The 22,826-nt window shown below is 41.3% G+C and overlaps 1 protein-coding gene across 5 annotated transcripts in view; it reads left to right on the top strand.

Annotated features, from left to right (window-relative positions):
- DCDC2C (doublecortin domain containing 2C) overlaps nt 1–22,826 on the top strand; it is a 134,909-nt gene that overhangs the window by 84,499 nt on the left and 27,584 nt on the right. The gene's annotated exons all lie outside the window — the stretch shown is intronic.

Raw genomic sequence — 22,826 nt, 5'->3', positions numbered from 1 at the left:
GAAAGTGGATGTGTAACTGGGCCGGGGACCACACCTGGCAGCAGACCCCACCGGGCAGCGGAAGGTGCTTCCCTCTAGAAGCGCTGCTCTCCCTGCCGTCAGCGACAGCTCTGTCCTCAGCAGGACTGAGTTCTCATCCTAAGTTGGTAGATGACTAAGTGATGATAGTGATTTTTGTCTGAGTGTGTCAAGTTTCATTTATTTAGTCTGTAGTTTTCCTAGACTCCTCAGCACTCCACAAAGGACGTGAGCCCTGAGTGATGACACTTGGAGAGGTTAACCTAACCGAAGCCAGCGTCTGCACACCTCGGGGACTTAAACCGGCTCCGCCTGGCTTTGACTGCTCCAGTACCTGCCAGATGTGTGGCTTCGGGAACACTCCTTAAAACCTGATTGCCTCAGTTTCCTCCTCTATTCAAAGTTTATCTGTCCACTTGTTTATAACAAAATCAACCTCCAGGAGAGAATATGCATAAAGTCTGCTTAGCATTACTACTTTTATTCTTATTATTAGCAATAGCTGACTTGCAAAATATTCCTGACCATATTATGGGGGAGGGGAACACGTGTGAGTTGTGTCCTGCCCACGCAGGGAGCCTCTGGTGTGGGTGTGTCCCCATTGTGCAGTGAGCCTCTCCTGCAGATGTGTCCCGCCTGTGCACGGAGCCTTTCATGTGGTTGTGTCCTGCCCATACATGGAGCCTCTGGTGTGGGTGTGTCCCCCGGTGCTCGGAGCCTCTCGTGTGGGTGTGTCCTGCCCATGCGTGGAGCCTCTGGTGCGGATGTGTTCCGCCCATGTATGGAGCCTCTGTGTGGATGTGCAGGCAGCCTTGTGGCTGGAAGAGCACTAAATTCCTGTTTTAGCTTTCCCACTAACTTGCTAGGTGTCCTTTCTTAAGTAACTTGATTGATTCAGTCAACAATCATTTTACATGTTTATAGGTTTGCTTACTTTACTTTTCAAGAATCAATGAGACAATGGTTGGAAAGTTCCTGAAAAGTGTAGCATATCTCTGTTTAAAATGGTGTTTAAATTTGTATTTGAGCTAGATAATGAAAGTTTTTGTTCTTTAGCTTGAAATTAGACACTTGGTTTTCCCCACTCTTAACTCCCTTGTTAAAATCAGTGTGATCCATTTTGTTATGTGGCATTCCATCCTCTGGAACTCTCTACAGCCAACCTAACCGCACATGATTGGGAAACAATAATGTGTGTTCATCGCGATGTCCCTGTAAGCATAAATCGTATCTGGTTTGAATGCCAAGTAATTCTTTGGAGCATTTATCACTTGTTTGGCATACATGTTACTCTTTTAAAGGGAATATTTTACCAAACGCAATGTAATGAAAAGAATGTGAATCTGGGCGCATGCAAACTGTGCGCAGATAGTTTCATTTCTCCGAGCCTTGATGTCCTTATCTGTGAAACTGAGATAATTTCCAACTTGCGAAGTGAGTGTAAAGATTAAAAGTATTTAAAAGTGCCTTACTCAGTGGTCTGGGGATAAATGCTATCTACTGTTGTTACTATTATTCTGTAATTTAATCATGACTGCAATGAAGGTCTAAAGTCTTTGAAAGAAGGAATGAGATTTTACTCATTTGCACTTTTCTCAGCGTCAGGCATGCGCAATGCCTTACAGTAGACTATATATATATATATATATTTATTTATTTTTGAAACAGAATCTCTCTCTGTCGCCCAGGCTGGAGTGCAGTGGCACTATCTCGGCTCACTGCAAGCTCCGCCTCCCGGGTTCAAGCGATTCTCCTGCCTCAGCCTCCCAAGTAGCTGGGACTACAGGTGCCCACCACCACGCGGGCTAACTTTTTGTATTTTTAGTAGAGACAGGGTTTCACCATGTTAGCCAGGATGGTCTTGATCTCCTGACCTCGTGATCTGCCCGCCTTGGCCTCCCAAAGTGCTGGGATTACAGGTGTGAGCCACCGTGCCCGGCCTATTAATTATATTTTTAAATGAAATTTTCTCCTCTGATACCTCACACTAGTTTAAAACTTAATACTTTGTTAAACTATAAACAATTTATGTTGGTTGTAGACTTATTAGAAAATGCAGATAAGAAAAAAATGAGGAAGTGAAAACCCTGAATTCCTCTGCTCAGAGTCTGTTCTCACTTTTGTTCATGATCTTCAGGACTGTTTTCTATTTTAAGTTTACTTTTTGTGTAGAGTATTAAGAGGGTCAGAACTTGTCAAATAATAGAAAATTCTATTTTAAGAAATACTATGAATCAATATTGAGGATATTTTCAACATTTTAGGTTTTTTTCTCAGTATACTTCAGAATGTTGATTTTATTTATTTGAAATAGATTTAAACGTTTTTGAGCAGAGCTGCCCTTCACTTTAAAAACAGCAACAACAAAACAGGTATCATGGACTTAGGAGGAATTTTCCCAGAGCTGTGTTGCAAGTGTGGCTTCCTGGATGTCATCTGCTCTGAGTATTTGATCTCAAATCAGAATTTAAAAAGGAAGTTTCATTTTTTCTTCAGCAACAAATGTTCAATTTGATTTCTCATTGGCTATTTTTTTTGACGATAGTGAGAAATAGATTTAAGAGAAGAAAAGTAAACAGATTGAATAATTTATCCACTGATAGATTTTAAAATGTAAACTACAATTTTAAATCATGAATCTAAGTGTTGAACTATTCTACTTCCATCCTGTATTGGACACATAGTAACTTTCTGAAATATGACAGCAACAAAGAACATTCAGAATACACCGGGTGTGCAGTTTGCTGTTTTCATTTTGTGTTTTTGCATCATGGATTATAATATGAACATATCGATCACTTCTGATGGCCAAGCAGCATGACAGGATGCTGTAGTGACAAGTTCCAGGTGCAACGTGTATGAGAAGATAATTGTGACCTTTTTTTCCCAAAGGCTTCAAAAATCAAGTATAATTTTGATCAACAATAAATGTGCTATTAGTTAAAAAAAAGTACCTAAGATTTTTAGTATTTATAGTCATCGATTTGTGAAATGGTCTATCTATTACCTTTTAAAGGAGTACTCTGTAAGTTTCATGGTAGTGCTATGCATGATCATATCAAAGCAAAGTCCTTTTAAATGCATGTTGGAGGCAACATTCAAAGCCTGTTAACATCCTTTGTTAAATGTTTTCTTTCCTTTCTTCTGTTTCCCTTCCTTCCTTCTTTTCTTCTCTTCCTTCCCTCCCTTCCTCCCTTCCTCTCTTCCTGCCTTCCCTCCCTTCCTCCCCCAAACCCTCTCTCTCTCTCTTTCTTTTTCTGAGACAGGGTCTTCCTCTGTCACTTGCAAGCTCCGCCTCCTACGTTCAAAAGATCTTATGCTTCAGCTAACTGAGTAGCTGGGATTACAGGCATGGCACGCGTGCCACCACACACAGCTAACTTTTTTTTTTCTTGTAGTTTTAGTAGAGAGGGTTTCACCATGTTGGCCAGGTTGATCTCGAACTCCTGACCTCAAGTGATCCACCCACCTCGGCCTCCCAAAGTGCTGGGATTACAGACGTGAGCCACTCTACCTGGCCAAATGTTTTCAATGTGATAGAAAAATAGTGGGTTTTGTCTACCCTTGGAACATTTATATTTTAGCCTATTGGAGAAACAAGAGTGAAAAACTGCCAAGCACCACACAAAACTCCATGTGGAATCCAGAGACCCTTTTCCTGCCCTGATTTCCAGACTTCCTGTGAACTGAGGACTGGCTCCTGTGCTTCTCTTGAAGAAATGCCTTACAGTAAATAGTACCAATTCTCATCGTTGCTCAACTTTATACTGTATTTATTTATATTTATGACTTGATCCTTCACTCTTTTTCTAATGCCATGCCTCTAATTCTGTGAGTCACCTCTTTCAGGAAGCAATTACCCATTCTGGTCATCTCTTAATGCTCTCAGCCTTCAGGAAGCGTGCTGTTATAATCATGTCATTTCCAAATACTTTGCCTTTTTCCAATTATCCCCCAAGTGATTTTGTGTTTGCATTCAAGTTTTCAACAACTCTCCATTGGATGGTTAATTTTTTTCCTATTAAATGGTCATTTCTGTATGTATGGAGCACATCCTCTGCTTCTATGTCTCCTCCTTCCCTGTCCAGGGGTATTCACTGCTCAAAATTTAACTAAGCCTGGGCCTTCTAGGATTAAAGAAAGAGAGATTTGATCCTCTTGTAGCTTTTAGGCTTTGATATTTCATGTTGTTGAAAACTAGGAAATTTTTGACTTTGGGTGGAGTCAGAATGACAAGAACATAAGAAAATAGAACACAGTGGGTAACTTCAGAACAGTAGTTATAGAACAGGAGTTATCTATGATTGATTAACGTTATGTGCTGCTGTGTGCTTATTTTCCTACAACAAAAAGAGAATCATGTCTATTTTGCTTTTTAATCTTCTTGTCTTTATGACTGCACCCCAAATCATAGTGTGCTTAGAAATTCATTGAGGATTGAAATCCACCAGACTGACGAAGGGTCTTGAAGGAGATAGGTCTTCCCAAGGAGGCTCCTCGTTCGGGTGCTCTGCGGAAGCTGAGAAACTGTGCGCCTTCTGCCAGTGTTTACCCAGAATGCCCCAGATGAGATCAGGTGAAAAAAGTGAGTAGTTGATGTGCTACTAGCTATTAGACAAGTGATAAAACAGTGCAGCCTCTTTAAATGATCGAAGTAGTGGTTTATATCAATTGACATAAACAATATTTAAATGATTTAACATGCTTAAGACGTGCTAAGCTCAGAACATCAGCCGTTTTCCATCGCCTGCAGCTACTGATGAAAACACCGTTTCAGCGTCTTACTGAAGTAATGTGCATCCACAAATCCATAACAGTCATCTCCTTTCCTTGTGTGCTTTCTCAGTCAATCAGTGGAGGGTTTTCATTTAATTAACATTGCCAGAAATGCCGATAAAATCAGGATCCAGCATTGTCTCTGACTCAGGATTTTTGTGACAAAATGAAAATGGCATTGATTCATTAATTGATTTTTAAAATTCATTGCCTGCCCAGTATCTTTACTGTTTTTTCTCTTTATTATGTTGATACCACTCCATCACCACAGCTAAGTCTTTTATTGCTTCTTTAAGAGACAAGGTCAATAGCGATCAACATTGGAGTCTCAAAAATGGAAGTGTAAGGTCATCAGTAACACTAAGTGGGGTTGTGGTAAAATATTAAGCAATGAAACTTTTAGAAAATCATGTGATTCTAGGCCGGGCGCGGTGGCTCACGCCCGTAATCCCAGCACTTTGGGAGGCCAAGGCGGGTGGATCACGAGGTCAGGAGATCGAGACCATCCTGGCTAACACCGTGAAACCCCGTCTCTACTAAAAATATTAAAAAAAATTAGCCAGGCGTGGTGGCGGGTGCCTGCAGTCCCAGCTACTCAGGAGGCTGAGGCAGGAGAATGGCATGAACCCAGGAGGCGGAGCTTGCAGTGAGCCCAGATCGCACCACTGCACTCCAGCCTGGGAGACGGAGCGAGACTCCATCTCAAAAAAAAAAAAAAATTATGTCGTTCTAGAAGTAGAAAACTTGGATCCCTCTATCCCTCTCTACATAGGAGATTCATTTGGACTCAAATAATAGAAGAAAGATTTTCATTTAAAAATGGAATAGATGCTCTGGGCAATGCTCTTCATTAATAAAACACAAGGTATTGCATTGGCGTTTTATAAGAGACAGTCATGGATGAACCAATCTGCCTTTTCATATGGTGGGCTCCATGGAAACACTTTTGTTGTATTCATGACAATTTTAGAAATCGCAACTTGGGTCCTGAAGAAGGAAATGAAATTGTTCCAGTCTAGCCTGGAGAGGTAGCAAGTGAACAAAGATCAGCGGATGCAGGTCAGTTTTCGCCACGTTGCCTTCCATCTTGGAAGCTTCCCTACTTTCCTCCTGGTTGCTAGGCTGAGGACTCAAATTCTCATCCTCTTTCCCTCTCCCCAGTGGACTTGGATTTGCTTCCCAGCTCCCCTGGGGGCCTGATGACCCTCATGCCTCTCCAGCACTGTGGTGGTTGCAGTGGCCTGGGCGTCATGCCAAGGCTGGGCCAGCACCTTCCTCCCCTCCCGCTGGCAGAATGTCTTCCCCTCCAAGCTGCCCTCTGGTCAGACTGCAGGATCCAGGCAGTGCTCTCATGACACACCGCCTCAGGGCATTCTCTGTCCCTCTGATATGTTCTAACTTATTTTTGACCTTGACAGTGAAAAGGAAAGGAGATGAGATGAAGTGGGTGTTCAGGAAGCACCCAATTCCTCAGTAGCCTTTGTTTGGTCATTCATTTATTAGTTCATGTTTTTAAAAATTCACCAGTTATCCACAATATTATCTGTTACAGAAAATTGGTTTTAAGCAGATAGACAAAATTCTTACTTTGGGACATCTGCTATGACCTAGACAAAGAACAGCGATGGGATTTTGCTGTGAGCAAACTCTTAATTAAAAGTGTCAGTGTAGGTATCTCCCATGGGGTGAGAGGACATTAAAGTAGTTCCTAGAACTTGATGCCTGCCTTGTAATGCCTAAGCAGCAGGAATAGGCCCCAGAGAAAACAGAGACAGTCCCTGCTAGTTCAGCTGGATGGTCTTCTCTGAGCTGTGCATCCAGCCCCTGGCGTCTGGAGCTTCAGATTCCATTTCTGTTCTCCACGAGTGGCCCCTTGTCCCACTTCTCTTGGCCTCAGGTTGGTGGGTGTTTATTAAAATATGACCACATAACGCACAAGCCGTTGTAGTCACAAAAAGAAAGCATTTTATTGTATTTCCTTGGTTTTCCCCATGAGTTACAGAGATGCTATCTGTAACTTTTAAAATATATGAATTATTTCAAATTATAATTGTACATATAGTCAACTTATGATGTTTCTGCAAGGTACCAAACAAGCTGGAGTTTAGGTTTTGGTAACATAGACATGGTTGTAAATATAAATTTTGGACACAAAAAGTAACATTTCAGATTTTCATTTCTGGGAAGGCTTAATGAGAAATCCTTATTGGCTGCCTACACCACACTCTGCGAAGGTACTTTTAGGGGAATTTATTACTTGGTTACCCTAAATTGACAGCCGTATTTTGGAGAAAAATGTGTCTTCTCCGATGAGTAATTTAAGGAAAGAAACAAATGAGATTGTTCAGGGGCCTTTTTTCTTTGTATCTTCAGAGAACCTGGCAGCTTTTCCCCAAGAGAAAGCCAGTGTGAGAAGCAGCTGGGATTTGTGATTCTGAACTGAGATTCACTGTTCAGATTGCATGGAGATTCCATCCATAAGGCCATATAATTTCCGTTTAAGGCAAGGCATTTGTTTCTTGTTTGTTCATCTTCAGGATTTGTCTTCATTGATCTTTGAAGGAGGGGCATCCATGGCGTTGCAAAAAAGAGTTCCGTAAATACAAACTCACATTTTCTGCTTGTAAATAAATAAGTAGAAAAAGACAGGCCTTAAAAAAAGTTGTAGAATACCCAAATGCAAATTTACACCTTGACGTACACTTAAGAATACATTTCACAAATTGGTAAATATTGTAGGCACAGATTGCATATGAACTTAACAAGCCATCTGTATAGTTGGATGGACAAAAATGCTCCTAAACGTCCTTCAGTGCTGCCTTCTGCACCTGAAGCCTGTGCAGCGTTCTTGCCACATGACTTTGTCACTGCTGTCCAAATATGTGTCACATACTCTGTGCACCTGCAGCTGACAAATGTGCCTGTGCCAGACGAGCTGGCTCCCTGTCCGGCCGTCCATCAGCAGAATGGACTGAGTCTGTGGGATCTTACAATTCTGAGCCAGAAACACCACTGGAAATTATTCCTCTCCAGTGCTTTTGTATGAGTGGAGGGGAAATGGAAGCATCTCTTTGCTAATACCAATACTGTACTTTTAAAATGTTCAGTCATTTCTCTCTTACAATAGAAATGCTTTAAATGAATTCCGAATAGCAGGCATCCAGTGCCTATCAGGCATGCCACACTCTGTGCCGGGTTCAGACACAGTGAGACGCAGCAAGGTGTAGACCAGGTCACTGCATCTAGACTGCTGCTCTCCTCAGAGACAAGAGGCTGTGCAGAAAAGTGGTGGATGTCGGGGTAGAGGCCAGGTCATGGGCAAGGGGGCTTGAAGCATATTTTTAATGTAATCTTTCTATTTTTGCTTGTGATATATAAAAATCTCACGTAAATATATACTTGAAAAAGAGAGGAATATTTTCATAGACTTTGTTGATAATTGTGGATATTATTTGGTACCACACCAAAACTTGACAAGTGATAGTTTCTTAAAGGTTAGTTACAATATGGAATCAGAACCCATATCAATGAACTTTTTATTCCCTGTTACATTAAAATCTATTATTATATTCTGCACTTTGAATGCATTTTTACCCATGCAGTATTTTGCAGCATGATGCATTGGTCATTTGGAAAATATTGGTTCACTGAGTTATGCAAATGTTCAATGAGTTATGCAAATGTATGACACATTTAATTATACAATATTTAAAAAATCACATGCATTAATATTTTCATCAACATCTTTAGAAAAGACTTTTAGTATTGGGACACTGTCAAACACACATGCATGTTTTGAAAATTTGAAGTTTTTTGAATGCTCAAATTTTATTGCTCAACCCAAATACTCTCAGTTGCTTTTGTGAACATAACAGCTTCATTCTGAGAAAATGCCTGCCAACCACCCAAGAATTAGAAACTATAGTTTGTGGGTGACTTATTCTTTCAAGTGAAGTAGTTCCATGAAACAAGTGTCTAGTTCAGCTTGCAATGTGCACAATCACATGAGTGCTTTTTTTTGAGATGATTATTGGCTTCAATGCATACCAGAAGTGCTTCATGAGTTCTTCTCTTTTTCTTACACAGGATATTACAAAGGTCATGTGCTCAAGGTCAGTGTTTAATAACATTCATAATTTTCATTCCTTCATGAAGGACATTTGAGGTGACATTGGCATTTTCTCAAACGCTGCAAGTGTGTTGAAGTGAGTGATTTGGTGGCAGTGAGTACGGCTGGGAGCAGGGGTTTTGATTAGTCCTCAGGTGCCCATAGCTTTACCTGCCATTGTTTTTGTAGCATCAGTGCAAATGCCACACAGGGAAAGAGGCAAATGACTCTTAGTACCATCATGAGCATAGTTTCGACCTCACTGATCCCTGGAAGGTTCTACAGACCCCCAGGAATCCATGACCACCTTTTGGGAAGTTGTGCATGAGATGAGGATGGTGGTGATAGCATTTACGTTCACAGAACAAAAACAGTTCACTTTCAGCAATGGTCTTGCATCCCAGCAGGACTCATTGAAGGAGGAGTTCCTCAAGCTCCTGCTGATATCCTAGAGTACCAGGTTGTGGACAGAGGTGTTGCAGAGCAGGGCGAGAGCAGGTCTGTGCTGCTCCTTGGCTGTGTGACCTAAGTACGTAACCTGTCCCAGGCCATGGCTTTCTCATTCGTCTGCAAGGGTGACAGCACCCTGAAGGGCTACTGGGAGGGGTGCATAAGATGAATCCATGGTGAGTGCTGGGCACAAAGGAAGAACTCAGTCATCGTTAGCTGTTGTCATTGTTTGAGAAATGACAAGTATTAGAAGTAGAACACATTTCTTAATGTTTATGAATCAGAAATTAAGAAGAAAAACATCTCTGAAACTGTAACACAACAGTAGAAAAATGACAGCTGTATTTATATGTTTAGGACAAAAGGGATCAAATCCCTGTGGAAAGCTGTGTCCACTTAGCATCAGAGTCTTGGCCTGGCTGCCTCCTGGCCCAGAGCCCAGCACAGAGCCGGAGCTTGCGGGCTCCCTGTTAACTGCTCCTTGGCTTCTGCACTGGGAGCTCACGACTCTTCTGAGGCTGAGCTGCCTCCTTTTCCCTGCAGCGTGCGTGCTGACCCAGCTCTGCTCAGTGCATCTCCTTTTCTGATCACGGTTCTCCAGATACCCCTGCCTCCCTCAGGACTCCCGGGCGCCCAGCCCTGGGCTGACGGGACACTACTGGGTGTAGCCCACTTTGAGGTCCAGCTGTCCTTGTCGACCCTTCCTGGAAGGGGAGGCAGGAACTCTTGGGCTTCAGCTGAGTTTTTCCTACCTCAATGTCCCCCTGACGTCATGTTCCTAAGTTCTTGATGGAAATGCTATGTGAGATCAACTCAGTAGAACTCCCCTAGGAAAGATGTCATTTGTTTTTCCTGTGTGGAGATGAAGTGAGTGTGGTTTGTCCTTCATGGAAAGTCATGTTTAGTCCTCAAGCCCTTGATGCTGTTCAAGACACTTCGGTTGCATAGTTTGAGTGCGATGATGTAGCCTGGATCTTAATCTGTGTGTTCTAGGATGGCCCCTTCCCACTCTCTCCAAATAAACTGCTGCCATGCCATCCCTTTCATCTCTCTTTAACCAATCCCAGTGTTGCTAGAAGTAAAGAAAGGTTGTCCTTCAATGCCTTCTGGCAATTTTTCTGAACTCTGGGGTGAAAGTCAGATACTGCACCTTTAAATGCAAACAGCGTAGGTTTGACTGTTTCAGCCTTGGAAAGACGTTGACATGGCCTCTTGCTCAGCGTTGCAGGTGTGGTTAACCTTTAAGTTAGATGGCTTCTTTCAGCCCCAGAGGTAAACAGGTTCCCCTTTGTTTTGTCCATTTAGGTTGCCATAGCAGAATACCATAGAGTTGGAGGCTTATAAACCACAGAGATGTATTCCCTCCAGTTTGGGAGGCTGGGAAGTCCAGGGTCAGGGTGCTGGCAGGCTCGGTCTGGGGAGGGCTTGTTTCCTGGCTAATAGATGATGGCTTCTTCCTGTGTCCTCATGTGGTGGAAGGGGCAAACCAACTCCGATTCTAGAAGGGACTGATCCCCCCCATGACCTGATCACCTTCCAAAGGCCCAGCCCCCTAATATCATCACTTGAGGGGTTAGCATTTCAACACATAAATTTTGGGGGAGCACAGACTGTTAGAACCTTCTTTCCTAAATGACCCATCTCCATTTTCCTCTCAAATGTCTTCATTCCTCAACTCTCAAGGGTCCCTGGGCCTGTGTCTATGCTGCCTTGTTAGTGTCACGAGTCTTCCCTTCTCTCTTGGGACTTTGGTTCTACTCACCAGTAAGCAGAGGTGTCATCCACTTTGAAAAGCTGTTCCTGGCCTTTCCAGCATATGTACCTCCCATCTTGTACCCCCGCCTGTATTCATTTATTGACCTAAAATAGTTATTGTCATTTTCTTTGTGACTAGTTCCATGTGAAGATTTCTTTCAGTTGCTTTTCCATGCCAATAATTGATATATAATAATTTTACTTTCTATTTTCTCATCAGCCCCTTGAGATGTGGCTCTATCCCTGATATTTTCGTGTTGCCTTTCTTTCTCATAACCTTTCACCTTTAATGGTTGAATTCAGTGATGATTTCATTACTTACTCTTTCCTTGTAACCTCTGGGTTTTTTTGTTTGTTTGTTTTTGTACACTGCTTGTCCATCTGTTGGACTCAAACTCCTCCATTCCTCAGCGTGACATACCCTTGTTCACATCTCAGTGCTGGCTTCTCCATCTTGGCTCCAGTCCTAAGCACATACCTCGCGTCCTGTCTTCGTGGGTTCTCCTCCTCACAGCTTCACTTTGTAGGTGGGTTTACCCTGAAGACTCTGAACATAATCTCAGTTGTCTTGTCTGTCCCACTTCTGTTTCCAAATGCTATTTCAGTCCCTCTTCAGTGAAACCTCTGCTGCCTTTGATTTTTGCAGAGCTTCTGCAGCATGCAGTCTGACCTTAGGACTTTATGTGCCTCTGCATTTCCATTTCAAGATGCTGCTTCATCTCAAGTCCAGTGTGCTAAGCCAGCAGACACCTTCGTCCTCTTCTCCATAAATCACATCCTTGTTTTCTCAGCTGCTCAAGCCCTCGAGGCCTGAGCCTGATATTCAGTGCCTTCCTTCACTGCACACCTGTTTCCAGCCAGCCATTCCGCAGGTTCCTCCTTCCAGTGCACCACGTCCTCCCTCTCCCTTCTCATAGCTTCAGCACTGACTGGTGCAGGTCAGCCCCTGGCTTCACACTCTTCTGACTCCATGTACCCTTGCATGGAGGTGACTCTTCCATGTTTGCCCCTTTAATTGTGTCACTGCTCTGTTTGAAACCTTTATTGTCCCCACCTAAGTCTGATCTCTTCTGTGAAACTATCCCGACCACTCCAAACTTTGGTAGCTTCTGAAATCCTGAAAAACTTAGTCTGTAGTAACATAATTGGAGGTATGTGTTTAAAATTTATTCATTATTCCCTCAGTATGGCTGCAAGTTCTCTGAGTGCAGAGACCACACCTTATATTTCCCTGGTAGCCGGTGATGCTGACCTGCAGAGCCCTGGTCATAGGGTAGGTGCTCAAAAGGTAATTGGTGATTGGCTGATAGTTGACATTTGCAGGAAATTTAAAATGAGAACTGGATCTCTTTAATTTTCAGCCTCTACAGTGGAAATTTTCCTCCATTTTTAGAAAAGAGCTCTATTTTTCTTTGTTCTTCCTTTGTGCCTAATGTGTTGAAGAACTATCTTCTATTCCGCCTCATGCCTTGCCCATTATTTCATTTCCTCCTTTTAATTTCCTGGTTTCTGATTCTGAAGAGCTCCACTTTAAAGATGACAGTCAATTCATAAAGGAAGGACCTAGTAGTCCTCCTTCTCAACTGTTTTTTAGAAACATTTTCTTGTCATGCTTATGCTTGATTTTTCTAGTTATTACATTATCATCAATATTTACTGAAATATTATCTTACCAATAAATAATTTTGATAATCAAAAGTAAGCATTTTGATTTAAAAATATCTCATTTCCTTTATACTATAGAAAAGGAAATGAATTATCTGTTGAATGCATACATGATGTATAAGGAAGAGTGATTAGTTGTTATAACAGACATGGTCTTCACATAATTTCAGAGTACTTCCACCTGTGCTGCACTCATAACAAAGGAAGTCTTTACAGTGAACATTTTACTGTGACCAGCTCTTACCCCCATTCTGGCCTCCTAAACCGTGGTAATGCAGATTGAGGAAAAGTGCACCTTCTATTGAATTATTGGTGACATTTCTTTTCTAGAGCTATTTTGTCAAGACTATATTTTTACTTATACCTTAGAAATATAAACTAAAGTAGGAGATGAATGTGAACATTGATGTATGTAGAATTACCTTCTGTTTTTCCTTTATTGATAACCTGGATAACGGGAAATCAAGAAAATTGCTAAATATCCTCACCTAAGTGAAATGTTGCCTTCCCTCAGCCACAAGAATCATGTGCAGGGCCAATGACAACTGACACCTTTTACACCCTCTGTCCAGTCTCTAGAAGGCAGTGTGGTCAAGAGAAAGTAGAAGTTTCAGACAGTTAATTCAGAAACAGCATGAACGGTCCAGGTAATGTAGGGCGAACCATGGAGAGAGGTGCTATTCGAATCCAGCAGCTGCTCCCAGCTGGCACCCGGGAAAACCTGCCAGGTTGATGAGTCCGACCCCTTGTGGTGGAGAAAGGCTCAGAGTGTAATTGACAATGGATAGGATTGACAGTCGATAGCAGGAAACACCCAGCAACTTCATTCTCTCATCGCCATACTGAGTCATGTGACTGAGGTGGATGTTTCTGGAGAATCTATTTCTTCAGTGGTAAATGAAGCAAAGTCAAAAGAAGGGCTTTATTAGTGCGGCCTCGCGTCCGCTGCAGTGACCCTTGAAAAAACAGCAACAAATAATATGTCACCTTGTGCCTGTATTTCCAGTCTAGTGCTTCTGTGAAATGTTTCAGAGAGTATTTTGTGACATTTTAACAGAAGTAATTAGGTTTTTGCAAATACATTTTTAGTGTTTAATTTTAGAGGTGGTGATTAGGACTTACAAATTGTTTACCACATGCTTCGGATGATGCTGCATGCCAAATTGAATGGTTTTAGTGAGAACAGTGCGATAAAATGCAAATGCAGCAATGCCTCCCTTGTCTCATTTTTAAGCAACGATGTTTTGCAAAAGCGAAATTTTCATATATCCGATGTCCCTGTGATTAATCTGTAATTACTTCATTTTTATTTTTTGAGACAGGGTCTTGCTCTGTCAACCAGGCTGGAGTGCGGGTTGTACTGCACCCTCAGACTCCCCAGTAGCTGGTACTACCAGCCTGTGACACCATGCCTGGCATGGTGTTATTTTTGTTGTTATTTTATTTTATTTTTTTTTGTAGGGATTAGGTCTTGCTGCGTTGCCCAGGCCGGTCTTGAACTCCTGGGCTCAAGTGATCCTCCTGCCTTGGCCTCCCAAAGTGCTGGGTTTACAAGTGTGAGCCACCATGCCTGGCCTTCAGTTCATTTGTAAAGCCCTGTTCCCTGATGAATCGGTCATGATTTTGCACTTCGTGACTCCCTTTGCTGCATTGTTTGATGCTTTCTGGGACGGCTGGCATCTGGGGTTTTGTCTTGTTCTAAATGGCTCCAGCCTGCTGTGCTTTCTGCAGTGTTTGGGTCTCTCTTCTCCGTGGAATCTCCACGGTTGCTATTGGTGTGCTTCTAGCAGCTTCCCTCACCCCTTTCTGATACATGACATGTGTTCTGCAGCAGGGAGGGAAACAGAGCGAGCTCGCCTGTGTTGTGTGAGTGCCTGCATTGTATGAGTGCCTGCAATGTGTGAGTAGAGACCCATCTCTTGAAATCCTCATTGACAAAGTGCATAAGCTTCAACACGTGGGCTTGTGATGTATCTTTGAGTTTCTTTTCTTTTCTTTTTTTTTTTTTTTTTGAGACGGAGTCTCTCACTGTCACCCAGGCTGGAGTGTAGTAGCGTGATCTCGTCTCACTGCAACCTCCACCTCCTGGGTTCAAGTGACTCCCCTGCCTCAGCATCCTGAGTAGCTGGGATTACAGGCATACACCACCATGCCTGGCTAGTTTTTTTTTTTTTTTGTATTTTTAGTAGAGATGGGATTTCACCATATTGGTCAGGCTGATCTCAAACTCCTGACCTTGTGATCTGCCCACCTCGGCCTTTCAAAGTGCTGGGATTACAGACATGAACCACTGCGCTCGGCCCATCTTTGAGTTTCTTTGTTGCTTGTGACTGCTTTCTGGGTAGGCGATGCTTCCGGGCATTGTAGTTTTCAGCTGGGTGAGGTGTTGCTACAGAGTGCTTGGTGAATTCCTGTACTGCGTTCTGGAGATGACTGGAGTTGGGTTGGTCTTGCATAGGCTCTGCTTGCCCCAGCCAGCACCTCGGTTGTCCAGCTCCAGAGTGTATTATCTTGGGACTTTTTTTCTTCAGAAAGCTATTTTTTTTTTTTTCTTTTTGTAACAGCATGAGGATATAATTTACATCTGCTTGAACTTGAGGGGTGGTTTTGGCAAATGTATGCAAATATGTAATTGTGGTTAAGGAGAGCCAGGATCTTCCCTATCAGATTGGGCATCTCAGCCTTTCTGCGCTTTCTCGTTTCCAAAATTTCCCCCTCCCCGTTCTAGATGCTCAGCTGCTTACACAGTCATCTGCCACCTTGAGCAGAAAGACTGTGGTTTTTGGCAGCTGCAGCAGGGGTGGGTGAAGTGTGCCCAGGCAGAGGGCTGGAGGTGCATAGCTCTCTGTAAAGTCTGTAAACAGTCGACTCCTCCTGTGTTGCTGTCTTCTGTTGGGAGTTTTCAAGGGCCTTCATAGGTGCTTTCCATACATGTAATAATTTTATTCCGTTTTATGATTCTCATAAGCAGGAGAATCACCCAGCCCACCACTTCATGCCACCCTTTCCTTCTTGGGCCATTTTATCTTCTTTTTAAAAATTGAGCTATACTTTATACACAGTAGAAGTCGTCCTTCTCGGTGTCCAGTTCCAGGAGCTTTGGGAACACACAGTCATATAACTACCAGCATAGTCAAGGTATGGAACAGCCACCACCCCCAAATTCTCTTGGACCCCTCTGTGGTCACCTGTGTATTCCCACGCCACGCCCATGCCCTGGCAGCCCTTGGTCTGTTTTCTGTCCCCTGGTTTTACCCTTTCCACAGTGTCGTATGGCTGGAATTATGGAGCATACGCGCCTCTGTCACTTACTGTGGTTCACAGGGGGTTCACCCATCTGTGTGCACAACAGCTCATTCCTGTCAACTGCCGAGTAGTGTTCCATATGACGGTTGTACCAGGACTAGTTTATTGATTCCCTTTTGAAGGACACTTGGGTCCAATTTTTGAATATTTAAAAAGAGCTGCTCTTCATTGATGTAAAGACTGTGTAATACCTAAGAGCGGGATCACTGAGTCATGCAGTCAATGTAGTTTTCACTGTGTAAGAAGCTGGCAAACTTTTGCTAGGCAGCTGTATGTACAGCTTTGCACCTGTGCAGTGACTGGAAGTGAGTGGAAGTTTCAGGTGATCTGCAGCCTCACCAGCAGTTTTCATTGGCCATTGAAATAACATTTTTATTTAGTAGTTTGTCTTGGAGTTGCATTTCATTTGTGATTTTACTTTGTATTTCCTTAGTGACTAATAACACTGCTCATCTTTTCATATGCTTCTTTGCCATTCATGTATCATCTTTGGGGACCTGTTTGTTCAAATCTGTTGCCTCTGTTTTTATAATTGGATGGAACATGTCCATTTTATTGAGTTTTGAGAGTTCTGTTTGAAAATTCTTTTTTTTTTTTTTTTTTTTTGAGGTTGGTTTTTGCTCTGTTACCAAGCTGGACTGCAGTGGTGTGATCTTGGCTCACTGCAGCCTCTGCCTCCCAGGTTCAAGCAATTCTCCTCCCTCAGCCTCCTGAGTAGCTGGGATTATAGGGGCACACCACCACACCCAGTTAATTTTTGTATTTTTAGTAGAGACGGGGTTTCACCACGTTGGCCAGAATGGTCTTGATCTCCTGACCTTGTGATCCGCCTGCCTCAGCCTCCCAAAGGAAACTTATTTGTCAGATGTTTTGCGAATGTTTTTTGCCAGTATGTGGCTTGTCTTCTCGTTCTCTTAATATTGTATTTGGAGAGCAGAAGCTTTTAGTTTTGAAGTCTAATTTCTCAATCTTTTCTCTCATGGATTGTGCCTTTCGTGTCCTTTCTAAAATTTCTATGCCTGACCCACAGTCTCAAAGATTTTCTACTGTTTTATTTTGGAAGTTTGGTTTTATGTTTTACGTTTATCTCCAGGACCCATTTTGAGTTAATTTTTATATGTAGTGCAGTGTAGGAATGAGGATTTTAAAAAAATTTTGCGTATGAATTTCTGATTGTCCTTGTACCTTTTCTTGAAAAGAACTACGCTTTCTGCTTTAAAGTTATTTGCATTTTTTATAATCAGCTAACCGTATTTGTGTTGGTTTGTTTCTGGACTCTCTGTTTATCCCATTGATCTGTGTGTTTTTCCTTTCACCAATATGAAGCTTTCTTGATTACTACAGTTTTGAAATCAGTTATGTGAAACCTTCAATTGTATTCTTCCTTTTCAACATTGTTTTGAGCTATTTCAGATCTTTTGCTTTTACAAATAAATCAATATTAGAAGTGACTTGTCAATTTCTGTAGCAATCCTGGTAGTATTGATTGGGATTCCGTTGATCTATAGATCAATTCAGGGAGAATCTACATACTAATGATACTGGGTATAAAATACCATGAACATGGTCTATCTTTCCATTTATTCATGCCTATTTTTTAAGTAGAGTGTTTGGTAGCATTTAGTATCCTGACCTTTTTAAATTAGATTGGTGCATAAGTATTTTGGTTTTGTAGCTATTGTACATGGCACTTAAAATTTATATTTCCTATTGTTTATTGCAGACATAGAAAAACTATTGATTTTTTAATATTGACCTGAATCCTGAAATCTTGATGAGATAAGCTTATTGATGAGTTCTGGTCACTTTTTAAAATAAATTTCTTCTAGAAAAAAACAGGCTACATGTGCAGAACGTGCAGGTTTGTTCCATAGGTATACATGTGGCATGGTGGTCTGCTGCACCTATTGACTTGTCCTGTAAGTTCCCTCCCCTTACCTGCCACCCCCAACAGGCCCTGATGTGTGATGTTCCCCTCTCTGTGTCCATGTGTTCTCATTGTTCAACTCCCACTTATGAGTGAGAACATGCGGCACTTGGTTTTCTGTTCCTGTGTTAGTTTGCTGAGAATGATGGCTTCCAGCTTCATCTATGTCCCTGCAAAGGACATGATCTCATTCCTTTTTATGGCTGCATAGTCTTCCATGGTGTGTATGTACCACATTTTCTTTATCCAGCTTATCATTGATGGGCATTTGGGTTTGTTCCAAATCTTTGCTATTGTAAATAGTGGTGCAATAAACATACATGTGCACGTGTCTTTATAGTAGAATGATTTATATTCCTTTGGGTATATACCCAATAATGGGATTGCTGGGTTAAATGATATTTCTGGTTCTAGATCCTTGAGGAATCGCCATACTGTCTTCCACAATGGTTGAGCTAATTTACATTCCCACCAACAGTGTAAAAGTGTTCCTGTTTCTCCACAGCTTCGCCAGCATCCCTTGTTTGCTGACTTTTTAATAATTGCCATTTGGACTGGTGTGAGAGGGTATCTCATTGTGGTTTTGATTTGCATTTCTGTGATCAGTGATGTTGAACTGTTTTTCATATATTTGTTAGCCACATCAATGTCTTCTTTTGAGAAGTGTCTGTTCATATCCTTTACCCACTTTTTGATGGGTTGTTTTTTTCTTGTAAATTTGTTTAAGTCCTTGTAAATTCTGGATATTAGACCTTTGTCAGACGGGAAGGTTGCAAAAATTTTCTCCCATTCTGTAGATTGCGTGTTCACTCTGATGAGTGTTTCTTTTGCTGTGCAGAAACTCTTTTAATTAGATCTTGTTTGTCAATTTTGGCTTTTGTTTCAATTGCTTTTGGTGTTTTAGTCATGAAGCCTTTGCCCATGCCTGTGTCCTGAATGGTATTACCTAGGTTTTCTTCTAGGGTTTTTATGGTTTTGAGTTTTACATTTAAGTCTTTGATCCATCTTGAGTTAATTTTTGTGTAAGGTGTAATTTTTGTGTAAGGTGTTAATTTTTGTGTAAGGTGTGGAAGGGGTCCAGTTTCAGTTTTCTGCATATGGCTAGCCAGTTTTCCTACCACCATTTGCTGAATAGGAGATCCTTTCCCCATTTCTTGTTTTTGTCAGGTTTGTCAAAGATCAGATGATTGCAGACATGTGGTGTTATTTCTGAGGTCTCTATTCTGCTCCATTGGTCTATATGTCTGTTTTAGTACCAGTACCATGCTGTTTTGGTTACTGTAGCCTTGTAGTATAGTTTGAAGTCAGGTAGCGTGATGCCGCCAGCTTTGTTCTTTTTGCCTAGGATTATCTTGGCTATACGGGGTTTTCTTCAATTCCATATGAAACTTAAAATAGTGTTTTCTAATTTTGTGAAGAATGTCAATGGTAGTTTGGTGAGAAGAGCATTGAATCTATAAATTACTTTGGGCAGTATGGCCATTTTCATGATACTGATTATTCCTGTCCATGAGAATGGAATTTTTTCCATTTGTTTGCATCTTCTCTTATTTCCTTGAGAAGCTGTTTATAGTTCTCCTTGAAGAGGTCCTTCACATCCCTTGTAAGTTGTATTCCTAGGTATTTTATTCTTTTTGTAGCGATTGTGAATTGGAGTTCATTTATGATTTGGCTGTCTGCTTGTATATTTTTGGTGTAAAGGAATCCTTGTGATTTTTGCACACTTATTTTGTATCCTGAGACTTTACTGAAGTTGCTTATCAGTTTATGGAGTTTTGGGGCTGAGATGATGGGGTTTTCTAAATATACAATCATGTCATCTGCAGACAGACACAATATGACTTCCTCTTTTCCTTTTTGAACACACTTTATTTCTTTCTCTTGCCTGATTGTCCTGGACAGAACTTCCAATACTATGTTGAATAGGAGTGGTGAGAGAGGGCATCCTTGTCTTGTACCAGTTTTCAAAGGAAATGCTTCCAGCTTTTGCCCATCCAATATGATATTGGCTGTGGGTTTGTCATAAGTAGCTCTTATTATTTTGAGATATGCTCCATCAATACCTAGTTTATTGAGAGTTTTTAACATGAAGCGATGTTGAATTTTATCAAAGGCCTTTTCTGCATCTATGGAGATAATATGGTTTTTATCTTTGGTTTTGTTTATGCAATGGATTATGTTTATTGATTTGTGTATGTTGAACCAGCCTTACATCCCAGGGATGAAGCTGACTTGATGGTGGTGGATAAACTTTTTAATGTGCTGCTGGATTTGGCTTGGCAGTATTTTATTGAGGATTTTCACATCAATGTTCATCACGAGTATTGGCCTGAAGTTTTCTTTTTTTGTTGTGTCTCTTCCTGGTTTTGGTATCAAAATGATGCTGGCTTCATAAAATGAGTGATGGACTCCCTCATTTTCAGTTGTTTGGAATAGTTTCAGAAGGAAGGGTACCAGCTCCTCTTTGTATTTCTGGTTAAATTCAGCTGTAAATCCATATGGTCCTGGCCTTTTTTTTTTTTGGTTAGTAGGCTATTAATTACTGTCTCAATTTCAGAACTTGTTATTGGTCTATTCAGGGATTCAGCTTCTTCCTTGTTTAGTCTTTGGATCATGTATGTGTCTAAGAATTTATCAGTTTCTTCTAGATTTTCTAGTTTATTTGCATAGAGGTGTTTATGGTATTCTCTAATGGTAGTTTGTATTTCTGTGGGGTCAGTGGTGATGTCCCCTTTATCATTTTTTTAATTGTGTCTATTTGATTCTTCTCTCTTGTCTTCTTTGTTAGTGTAGATAGTGTTCTATCTATTTTGTTAAGTTTTTCAAAAAGCAGCTCCTGGATTCATTGATTTTTTGGAGAGTTTTTTTTGGTCTATATCTCCTTCAGTTCTTCTCTGGTCTTAGTTATTTCTTGTCTTCTGCTAGCTTTTGGATTGATTTGTTCTTGCCTCTCTAGCTCTTTTAACTGTGATGTTAGGGTATCGATTTGAGTTATTTCAAGCTTTCTCAAGTGAGCATTTAGTGCTATAAATTTCCCTCTTAACACTGCTGTAGCTGTGTCCCAGAGATTCTGGTACGTTGTTTCTTTGTTCTCATTGGTTTCAAAGAACTTCTTGATTTCTGCCTCAGTTTCATTATTTGCCCAGGAGTCATTCAGGGGCAGGTTGTTCAATTTCTCATGTATTTGTGTGGTGTTGAGTGAGTTTCTTAATTCTGAGTTCTAATTTGATTGCACTATAACCTAAGAGACTGTTTGTTATGATTTCAGTTCTTTTGCATTTGCTGAGGAGTGTTTTACTTCCAATTATGTGGTTGATTTTAGAATAAGTGCTATGTAGCACTGAGAAGAATGTATATATATATATTTTTTCTTTTTTTTGAGATGGAGTCTTGCTCTGTCACCCAGGCTGGAGTGCAGTGGCACAATCTCAGCTCACTGCAACCTCCGCCTCCCAAATTCAAGCAATTCCCTTCCCTCAGCCTCCCAGGTAGTTGGGATTACAGGCATGTGCCACCACACCTGGCTAATTTTTTGTATTTTAATAGAGATGGAGTTTCACCATGTTGGCCAAGATGGTCTCAATCTCCTGACCTCATGATCTACCTGCCTCAGCCACCCAAAGTGCTGGGATTACAGGCGTGAGCCACCATGCCTGGCCAAAGAATGTATATTCTGCTGATTTGGGGTAGAGTGTTCTGTAGATGTCTGCTAGGTCCACTTGATCCAGAGTTGAGTTCAAGTCCTGAATATTCTTGTTAATTTTCTGTCTCGTTGATCTGTCTAATACTGACAATAGGGTGTTAAAGTCTCCCGTTATTATTTTGTGGGAGTCTGAGTCTCTTTGTAGGCCTCTAAGAACTTGTTTTCTGAATCTGGGTGCTCCTCTATTGGGTGCATATATATTCAGAATAGTTAACTCTCCTTGTTGAATTGTTTTTTTTTTTTGTTACCATTATGTAATGCCTCTGGCTTTTGTGACCTTTGTTGGTTAGAGTCTGTTTTATCAGAGACTGGGATTGCAATCCCTACTTTTTTTTTTTTTTTTTTTGCTTTCCATTTGCTTGGTGAATTTTCCTTCATCCCTTTATTTTGAGCCTATGTGTGTCTTTGCACATGAGATAGGTCTTCTGAATACAACACACTGATGAGTCTTGACTCTTCATCCAATTTACCAGTCTGTGTCTTTTAATTAGGGCATTAGGCCATTTATATTTAAGGTTATTATTGTTATGTGTGAATTTGATCCTGTCATCACGATGCTAGCTGGTTATTTTGCAGAGTTGTTTATGTGGTTGCTTCATAGTGTCACTGGTCTGTGTACTTGTGTGTTTTTGTAGTGGGTAGTAATGTTTTGTCCTTTCCATATTTAGTGCTTTCTTCAGGACATTCTCCCGGATAACATCCTGAAGTGTGTTTTCCAGCTTGTTTCCATTTTCCCCACCTCCTTCTGGTACTCCAGTCAATTGTAGGTTCAGTGTTTTGATGATGTCCCATATTTCTTGGAGGCTTTGTTCATCCTTTTTTATTCTTTTTTTCTCCAGTCTTATCTGCATTCTGATTTTAGCAAGGTGGTCTTCAAACCCTGATATCCTTTCTTCCACTTGGTCGGTTTGTCTATTGATACTTGTTTATGCTTCACGAAGTTCTTGTGCTGTGTTTTTCAGCTCCATCCTGTTGTTTATATTCCTCTCTAAACTGGTTAGTCTAGTTAGCAATTCCTCTAACCTTTCATCAAAGTTCTTAGCTTCTTTGCATTGGGTTAGAACATGCTCCTTTAGCTCAGTGTAGTTTTTTATTACCCATCTTCTAAAGCCTGCTTC

This window comes from Trachypithecus francoisi, unplaced genomic scaffold, assembly GCF_009764315.1.
Source record: "Trachypithecus francoisi isolate TF-2019V2 unplaced genomic scaffold, Tfra_2.0 Lachesis_group17, whole genome shotgun sequence".
NCBI lineage: Eukaryota > Metazoa > Chordata > Mammalia > Primates > Cercopithecidae > Trachypithecus > Trachypithecus francoisi.
This window is presented reverse-complemented; position numbering and strand designations above follow the sequence as displayed.